The sequence below is a fragment of the Octodon degus genome, unplaced genomic scaffold (genome assembly GCF_000260255.1).
Source record: "Octodon degus isolate 3935 unplaced genomic scaffold, OctDeg1.0 scaffold00084, whole genome shotgun sequence".
In the NCBI taxonomy this organism is placed as follows: domain Eukaryota; kingdom Metazoa; phylum Chordata; class Mammalia; order Rodentia; family Octodontidae; genus Octodon; species Octodon degus.
Window position 1 is genome coordinate 6,803,368 of NW_004524660.1, and position 10,833 is coordinate 6,814,200.

Below are 10,833 nucleotides of genomic sequence, written 5' to 3' on the forward strand. Positions count from 1 at the left end.
CTCTCAATCTGTAATCGCACTGACTCACAGGAAGGAGCAATGAGGGAACAAAGTAAGCGGGTTTTTTTTAACTATATAAGTGAATTACATATAGTTTCAAGCAAGAGAAACACTTATCATAACTATATGTAGTTTCATGATTATCTAGTAATTTTTTTAAGAGGAAACTTTGAATACACTATAATGTGATGACTTCCTAGTGTTTATTTAAATGCTTGACATAGTTTGAACATTCCTTCACAATTTTCATTATATTGTCTATTAACATGATACAAAGAATGCAATTTAGAAAAAAGTATTTAAATATTAACACTTGGAATTTAAAGCACAGCCTTCTGTAAGAAGCTTTTTTGAAAATAATGGCGGTTAAGCAACTAAACAAAACCTCAACCCACTTTTATTGTATGCCATCTTTATTTGACTTTCATCATAAGATTCAACCAATTTTAAGTTATTTCACTTGTTTGTTATCAGTCTAAACAAACTGAAACTTAAGCTGTGCTTTTCAAACAGGATTTTTAAGACATAACGACTAACCACACATTTAAAATAAGTGCATTTGAGACATATTGCCACAAGATTTATTTTCATTTGTGCAAAAGACCCTTGAAAAGACTCATTGGTTTTCCTTTTAGCGTTTATTTATTTTGCTAAGTTGGACGTCTCTAAAATCTTAAAAGGGATTTTGAACCTTTTTGACATAAGACTGCTTAGCACAGTAGAAAGTTCAGGCAGATTATTGGTCAAGATGATAGAGTTAACACAAGCATGATCACCCACAGTTTCTTTTATTTCAAAAACTACTAGGCAAAATAGCTTTAAATATATTATGTAGAATGCAACCACAGTAACTAATAAAATGAAACTGAGAACAAATAGTTATCAAAGTTTAAACCCAATGACACTGAAGATGAAACCAAGTCAATATACACCAACGAAGAGACCAAAACTATCCCCAGGAGAGACCGCCAACCAGGACTGTATTTCTTCATTGATGATGGAAATCGTGACTCAGGACCCAGTAAGTAAAGAGGTCATAAAATTGCCTGAGCTGTGACAGAGCGTCACACCTGTCACACATCTCTAGTCATTTTTTGTTTGAAGAAATTTCTCCTTAAGAAATATCACAATTCATATAAATGACTGACGGCTATGCTGGGTGATGTTATGCCTGGCTAGATCTATTTTACTATCATTATTATTAAATTTATATTCTTCTGATGTCATAATAATGTTAAACAATTTTAGGAGCCCCTAAAATCTCTCAGTACTGAGGCAAATGGGTTAAGGTAGTCCTGGAACAACCACAGGACAGGAAAATATTTGGAAAGAACCAATTGAAAACCCACCAACAAGATAAGGAAAAAGGAGGACAAAGATTTTTTCATATTACTCTCTGGCACAATTTATAAAATTCATATTCTTGCAAAATAATAACCTTTTCAACCAGAAAATGTCAAAAGTAAAAAGGAGAGCGCATATGAACATGCAAGCATATTGAAGCCATTTCTAAAAGATCCTCAGTAAAACTGTTTAGAATAAGTAAGGTATTAAGGCTTGCAATCATTGACTGGAGGAAGAGAACCATTAAATATGGAGGTGGACATGTAGGGAGGCGAAACTTGGTGAGTCGTGTCTTCACATGCATGCTTCTTCCCGAGGGCAGATAAAATCTGTGACTTCCTTCTAGTTGATGGACTATGGAGAACTGGATGTCACTCTCTTATGTATATTTGTCATGTTGGATTTGGCCACATGTGGGATACAGACACCGCTTTCAGGGTAGAAGTCGCAAGCTTTTATGCTGTGAGATTCTCTGAGACTACTTCATGGTGGGGACTCTGTATGGCTTTTGTCCCTTTATGGCAGCCTTAGACCCCCACAAGTAAAAGCACAGAGCCTCAGCTATGCAATAAAAAGGTAAAGAATCCTGATGAAAACAGCAAAAAACTTGTAGACACACGAGTCAGCTCACCAGGTGAAGGTGTAGCTGAGCCCGCATCCTGGCCTCAGGCCTTGGAAGATGCTGGGCAGAAGCCAAGTGAGCCATCCCGGGACATCTGCCTTACAGGAGCTGAGATGAACGTGTGCTGTGAGCCAGTGCACTCTGCCACATGACTTGCACAGCAAGAGAAAATAGTACAAATGAGTAAGGGGATGAAAAATTGACAGGAGAAATAGAGATGTGTTTAGAAATAGATGTTCAAACAAAAAAATCATTCAGATACTCTCTTACACAGAAAAAATTGGCACAATTTTTTAAAAAAATGTTGAAAATACATAACTATGCTAAAGTGAAACATGTAGAAAAAAGGATATGTATGCAAAATGATTTCAGAGATTTTATATATAAAGTGAATAATTTCCTCATTTATTTAAAATAAGTTCTTAGGGAATAGTGATAACAAATAAAAGGACATTTTGACGCTATGTAAGATGAAGGACTATTAGGGGTAGATATCTGTTAGTACTAATCAATGTGCTGAGTACTTAGACCAGGACGCTGCTTAGGGAGAAGAGCTAAGAGAAGCTAGGAAGAGTCTCCACTCCACCATGTTTATTAGCCACATTTCTGGCCTCAGGAAAAAGTACCAGAAACTCACAAAAGATAGAAGTTTATTTGCATGAAAATTTCGGAGGCTTCACTCCACAGTTGGCTAGCTCCAAAGTAGAAAGTAACCCAAGGACCTGGCACAGGAAAGCTGATCAAACGATGGCTGCCAGGAAGCACAAAGACAAGAGAGGACCAGGTTAGGAGAGCCGCTCCCCAGAGACATCAGCCCATCTTCAGAGGCGCTCGCGTGCTGATAGAACCTGAAGTCATGAGTGATCAAAGCATTACGGCACTGACAAGGGTTGCACATCCGTAATCCAATCATTTCCAAAAGCCCAAATGACAGTTTCTGGGCATCATTTTAGATCTAAAATATAGCACCACTGGAAGCTAAAAATTTAGGTCATCAAATATAAATAAAATTTGAAAATCAACTGAGCCGATTGAACTCACGCACACACACACACACACACACACACACACACACGTGTGCTTTTGTGAGACCTGTAAGAGCCAAAGCAATCCTGGGCAACAAAAGCAAAGTAAGAAGCATTACAATTTCTAATTTCAGCTTATACTATAAGGATAGTTTAATAAAATCATTGTCACACTGGCAATAAAGAGGCATGCTTATCAATGGAATAGCATTCAGAGTGAAGGAAAAAGCATACATTCAGCCATCTGACTTTAGACAAAGAGGCTCAAAGCATATGCTGGAGAAAATGTAGCTTCATTAACAAATGTTGCCTAGAAAACTATTTAATCATGTGTGGGAAGATGAATCTAGGCCCATATTTCTCTACTAACTCAAATCAGAGCTGATTAAGACCTAGATATAAAAGCAGAACCCTGAATCTGTAGGAAACAAAGAAGGTTAAACTCTTAAGCACATAAGCATAGGAAAAGATTTTCAGAACTCAAATGAAATTACACAGAAATGGGACCAAGAATCAATAAACGGGATTATCAAATTAAAAAGATTTTGCACAGCAAAGATATCAGTGAAGTTATAGCCTGACAATGGGAAACATTTTTCTGGCTACTCCTTGGAAAGAAGATTAATATCTAGACGAGGTGATGATCTTACAAAATTAGAGCCCCAATATAAAATACACAATGTAGGAGATAGCTTGCAAACTGACCCTCAGAGAATGAAAGATAAAGTCAAGTTTTCAAGCCATAGTTTTGACCATAGTTTCTGAACTTTAATTTCTCCAGCAAGAATAGTTTTGCACTGGGGTACTAGGGTACTCAAGAGGACAAGAGCCCCGAGACCTGGGTGTGGTGGGCACATCTGTAATCCCAGCACTCAGGAGGCTGAGGCAGGAAGACCACCACAAGAGTAAGGCCAGCCTGGGCTGCATAGCCAGAATCTGACTCAAAAAATTAAAAAAGAATAGGGGGTAATGATATTGTTTCTGATTGCTTTCACTGTATTATTTACAGTTTAGTATTCATAGCTATGAAGCAAATTTAAAGAAAGTTATATTTTGGTTCCAAATTCTTGCTGGAGAAATTAAAGTTCAGAAACTATGGTCAAGAGTAATAGAAATGGACACTGATAAAACTGAGATTCTAATCCAGTCTCAATTTCACAGCTTCAATTATTCTCAAGGGTGACTGACAACGTTTTGAAGAAATTTGTGTTACAAATAACATCATGTATAGAGTAACATATAACCTCTTTGCTGTATTTAGAAATATATATACATGAAGTGGAGTTTAATTTCCAAACCCCATGAATTGTATTAGTCTGGTAAAAGTTTCCTGTTACTTTTCCCAAATCATCTATATCATAAACATTTCTAACTAAAAGTATCAATCAAGACATGATGAATTTATCTATACTAAATATTTCACTCAAACTGATTGAAAATGATTTTTTATTCTTATTTATGTTTCACTGTTCTCATGTTAACAGTGAAAGAAAACACACACATAAGAGAGGGAGACTGCAGAATTTATCAATAAGAAAGATAAATGATTGATGGGTACATTGTTTACTTTTAATTCACGTTTCTTCAGTGAGAAGAGTGGACCAAAATAAGATTCCTGATGTCTAAATTTTTAATTAGTCACAACTGAAATATTTTATGGGTGCAGAATATTTGTTAAGCTGATTAATATGATAGCACATATGTGTTTTCTTTGTGTGTGTGTGTGTGTTTTCTATATATATTTACTTACAAACCAATAGAAACTTTATGATTTGCTTTCTTGGCAAGAATAATTCACATGCGAAATGTAAGTTGTTTCTTTTCTGTATTTGTCCAATTTACTTTCTTTGGTGACACTAACAAGTTAATATGAGGAGCATGAGACATCTTAGTGGCTCCTCTGAGCAAAAAGACACTTGGAACTCTAGAGGACAATGTATTCATCGGGAACTCTTCTCATTTATTATGTAAACGCACTCTGGAATGATTCATGTATGTTTATTTGATAAAATATCAGCGTAAGAATAGCTGGGGAGTAATATTTTTGCTTTAGCTTGAATAATTATGGAGGGACTGTGTGACAGTAGAAGTAAAAATAACGCCACTAAATTTGTCTCTTTTAGAGAATTCCGGGTGTAATTTAAATGACATTTTATTTTCTGATCTACTTCACAATTTCATGGTTTCAGTTTATCAATATTCAGTTTGTAGTGTTTTGGTGATGAAAAGGTTCTAAAATGTATATTTAGTTGTGTTTTACTTAAGTGACTAAATCTTTTGAATCCTTGACAAAGCTGACAAATCTGTGTATCAGTTTGGTATTGAGAATTTCTAAATTCTTACCACTTCATTTTTTGTAGTTCTTTCGGTCAGGCAGTTTAAATTCTACCTCCTTGCTTCAAGTGAATACGAGTTTATGAAAGCTATCACATATTTTACTGGCCGTCTGCTTTTATGATCCTGCTATACAGCCCTATTAATTCTTTTCCACTTAACCGTTAAGGGATTATGTTTATAGGATTGTCAGGGCAAGTTTCATTGATCCGAGTTCATTCTCGCCAGTTAGTTCAGTAAATGGTCAATTTGTACTAATTTGCTGAATGGTCCATTAGTTAAATAACCATTTCTCTAGGCTTTCTTATTCCATCTAACAATTTGGTTATAGTTGAGTAGTTTTCATTTATTCTTTATGATACAATATAAAGGCATGTTCAATTGCTGTATCTCAGCTTGCTTTGCCACTGCTGCTGTTGAAGACCTAGGGGCAAATAGAGTATAAATCACATCACAAACTTTGGGGTAAGAACGGCACAAACCAGAGCGTTTTGATTCTTTTAAGATGTTCTTAGCATATGCTTTTTAGCTGGTAGAATATAGTAGGATTTTGTTAAGTCTCAACAGATATTTTGTAAATATGTTTGTAAAAGTATTATCTATCTGCAAGCAAACATACATTTTCCTCTCAAATCCACCACTTATTCTTTAGTCCTTTTGACTTTCAATGATTAGTTGGTAATTCAGTGGGCAAAGAGAAAATAAATAAATTGAACATGGTATAAAGGTAAAAGAGTCCCTGAAAGCAACACAGTGAGTTGGTTATCAACAAATTGATTTTTATATTTGTCTCATTCTTTCTCTTGGTTCTAAATTTTCCACAGTATTTTCCAGATTTTTAAACTTATTTTTTCTATTTCAATAAGTTTGCTGAAGTATTAGCTGAGCACACTCTGCTCCGCCCTAGGAGCCCCGGGACTTTAGCGTACCATCTCTCTTTCTGTGGCCTACAGGCCTTGGCAGATCCCTCGGAGGGTGACTCCTGACAAGCCAGAGCCAGGAAATACTCTTCTAGAGGAAACCGCCCTCAGTTATCCAGGACTCTCACACAGCCCTGAGTGCAGTGGGGACGGTAAGCTGAGACTCATTTGGAAAACCAAGTCATGTGGCTTGGGGGAGCATCAGAGGCACAGAAAGTGGACACCCGCTCAGGCTAGGGCTGGCCCCGTCCCGAGGCCAGGTGCTGCTGAAATCATTGCCTGGAGGGAGATTTGGGAAACTGATCCATAACTGGGTGAATTCTACCACAACCGTGAACTGCGTGTGGTTGTCACTGGATAGGACTGCCACAGTCTGCAGCAGATATGCAGCCTGTGACCTGGACAGAGACCAGCCGGAAAGAGCACTAAGTCCTTTGCAGAGGCCAAGGAAGGGGCCAGCCCGGGACAGTGGGAGGGAGAAGCAGCCAGACAAGAGGTGGCTGCGAAGCCACTCCCCGCTCTCTGGGGCCAGGGGCAATCTGAAGACAGCAGTCTTGAAGCTGTGCGCTGAAGGACAGTCCTTTCCGTTTTTGTCTTCTGTGCAGGGTGTGTGTGTGTGTGTGTGTGTGTGTGTGTGTGTGTGTGTGTAGATGTGTGCACACATGAGAACTTCCTAAAATTTTTCTGTCTTACACTCTTTCTATTTGTCGCTTGGTATTTTGTTTAGTATAATTAGCTTTGGTCTCTTTGTACATATATGTCGCTGGCAGGTATTTGTATCACTGGATAGTTTTCTGCTTCAGTTATGCAGCATTTAAGTTATTTGCCCATAGTTGTCCAGAGTTCTCAGAGAATTTAAAGCAGAGTCACAACTCATAAGGAGATAAGAAACAAATAATTAGCAGAATGAATCTGTTATTATTCTAGCGATGAATCTAAAGAAGCTTTAACTAAGCAGCTGGATAAATCACTCACTAAGATAATCAACAAGCTTAAAAATGCCACAAACAGCCGAATGAATTCAGCATGACAATACGCCTGTAATGAAAGACCGCTAAAGTGAAAGAATCAGGAGTTGTGGGGAACTCAGCAGAAATCCTCCAAATGAAACCTCAGTAGCTTTGGCAGTAGACAAGAATATTCAGAATATTGAACCCTGGGATTTGAAAGATGTAGTTGCTATATTCTAACATTTAGTCAGTAATCCTGGAAAAAAATGAGACAATCAAAGATGTTCAAGGACAGTCCAGATGACCCTCAAACCAAAAACTTGAGAATCAGAAGTTTTGAGGAAGAAGTAAAGTTAGAGGCTAAGGGTTTAAAAAAACTATTTACTGACATTGTGACAGAAAATTTTTACAAATTTGGAGAAAAAGATAAATAGGCGATACAGAAAGCACTGAGAGTCTCACTGAAACACAAACAGCAAAGAGCCCCGCAAGAGCACGCTAGAGTCAAACTCCAAGAAATAAAGAACAAAGAGGAAAATGTGTGCCTTCGGCAATTATAGAGCACTCCACTTCTTATATCATATTAGCCGAAAAGCGAGCTAATCAGAATGTCAGCCAATTCCTCAACGCAAACGTTCAACACTACAGGGGCTTTGAGTGAACTTTCCTTAGCTATAACAGAGAACAACTGCCAATCCAAATTACCGTGACCCACAAAGCTATTATTCAAAAGTGATTAAGAAATAAGGACTTATAATAAAGACAAAAAAATCCTACTACTAAACCAGTCCTAGAGAAAATATTCAAAGAAATACCAAACGGGGACCAAAAGTAAATATAGCCCAACAGTCTAAAAGAAACAAAACATCTTAGTAATTAAACACAAGGAAAACGAAAACACTCCAAGCACCGCAAAAACAATATAATGACAAGAATCTGTGAGCAACTGTAAAAAATAACAACTAATGTACATAGTTTGTAATGTAAACAGACTACAATTAATGTAAATAGAATACATATTTTGTATCCAAAACCTAGTATATATTACCTGCAAGAAACATACCACGAAAGCACCTCCACAGTTTAAAAGGAAAGTTTAAAAAATTATACTCATTATATCCAGAGCTAGAAAACAATCACAAGGTATTCTCCAACAAACTTGTCTTCACACCTGAATTGCTCAGAAGAAACAAAGAAGATCATCACTCATTAGTTAAAGGGATAATTTGGTCAGATGTGGCTGTGTGTGCCTGTAATCCCAGGACTCAGGATGATGAAGCAGGATTGCTGAGACTTCAAGGCCAGCCTGGAATACATAGTGAGTTTGTAAGTTCAGGACCAGCCCAGATCACATGGTTAGAATATATATATATCTCACCCAAAAAGAGACAACAATATTAAATACAAAAGAACTTGAAATCAGCTCACATAATTCAAAGGAACAAGAACTACTGGACATAGAAAGACACATGGACACCAATACAATCATGGCTGGAGAGTTTAACACCCTTATTTTAAGACAGGTCAACTGAACAAAATGCCAATGAACAAAGAAATATCAGAGTTAGATTATACCATAGACAAATAGATTTAATAGATGTTTATGAAGTGTTTCAATTAACTGCAAAATATACATTTCTCAGCAGCCCATGGAACTTTATCCAAAATAAATCATACATTTGGCCATAAAGTACATCTTATAAAATGTAAAGCATGCTGTGCTAGCCCTACCTCCAGAGGCGCACTGAGATGAGAACTGAGACAGAGACTGGGAATGGTGGTGTGCGCCTATAATCCCAGCTCTTGGGAGGCTGTAAACAGGTGGATCACTAGGAGTCTGATCTAGTAGTGAGTAATGAGACCCTGTACACCCTGTAGACCCTTCCCTAAAATACAAAAAAAAAAAAGAAAATGTAAAACAATAAAATAGATTTTGTCTCATATCAGATAACAATGGTATTGAACTAGAAATGATCATCAACAGGAAGTAGACATCCAACTGGTGACAGAGGAATGTTCTTGTCAATAATAAATGAACAATCTAAATCTGTCCCTTAGGTAGTTCCTACCTAGTCTTTCCAAGATCCAGTTAAAATAATTATTTTATACATTGATTCACCTTAGCATGAGACAGGAGACATTCATATGTAGAAATTAAGGAGATTTTCGAGAACAGGGACCCCATGGAAAAGATGCAGTGAAACCGAGGGTGGGTACTCTGCAAGAAAGTATCTTCTACAAGTGATTTACTTCCTGATGTTTCAAGAGCCTGCTAAGGCTGTTTTTACAATTGTAAGTAAAAACTTTTAAAGTGGCCTTCAAGAATGTCAGCTGTTTCTCTTCCCTCCCAAGTCTAATTGTTGGACAGTATCTATATTCAGTGAGATTATTCCTGATCTGAGCAATTGGTTGTGTTTAGGATAAGACTGTCTTTTCAAAAAAAGTGACAAAAAATAATAAAGAACAACAATTTTGTAATAAAAAAATGGAAAGAGTAGAAGATTAAAAAATAGATAAAACAAATTTAATATGATTTACTTTACCAGTACCCGTGGAGTAATTATAAACAACCTAATGGAATTGGTAGCTTTAAGCAAGGAAGTTAAACTGAAATACATAATTCAAATTTCCCTCTGCCTCTAATAAGAGAGGGGAAGGATTTTCTCCTCTTGGACTTGACCAGCTGTGCAGGATGGATTTTCTTCACTTCCTGTCATGAGGAGTATAGTCAAGGTCCCCCCCAAAATAAAGGCTACCAAGGTTGACCAGAGGCCTCACGTGAAATCAATACGGACTTGTCTTCAAGCACAAGGGGCAGGCCCCTGCTCCAATAGTTTGGGTAATGAATGTTAGTTGATGTATGGCAACCCAAGAATTTCTCCCTGGACAGGCTTTCGTGGATACAAAAGTAAGATCTTCAGAATAAAACAAGAATTACTGTGTTTGGTAGTTGTACAGCATCCCACTTGCTACTTTGTATTAATCGATTCAATCCACAGAAATAGATACCTAAATTGCACCTGGTGGAGCATGCCTACAATCCTAGCACTTTAGAGGCTCAGTTAGGATTGCTGTGGGTTTGAAGAAAGCCCGGGGCACATCATGAGTTCACAGCCAGCCTGAGCTACATGGACAGACCTTGTCTCAAAACAAACACTGAAATGAAACAGAAGTGTAAGAGTATATAGGGACTCAAAGTCTTGGTAATAAGATTAATATACAAAGGGCCAGCCTGATAGCACAGTAGACTAAAGTGCTTGCTTATGCAGAGCACAGTAGCTGGAGTTCAATGCCCAGCATGCTGTGTCGGCCCCTCCCCTGGGGGGCAATGAGAGGGCGATGGAGACTGGGTGTGGTGGCACTGGCCTGTAATCCCAGCACTCGGAGGCTGAAAACAGGAGAATCACTACAGGGCCAATGTAGGTAATGAGACCCTGCACACCCTACAGACCCTGTACTAATTACAAAAAAAAAAAAAAAGATTAATACATTAGGCAAAAGCAAGGCAAGACTCTGCAAGCCATATAGCATCTAAGCAGGTTATAAATATTAGGAATTACAATTCACCAAGTTGACAAGAAGAAATCCCATGCACCACAGGTTAAAGTCCTTGATTTTAATTTTTTAAAATATATATA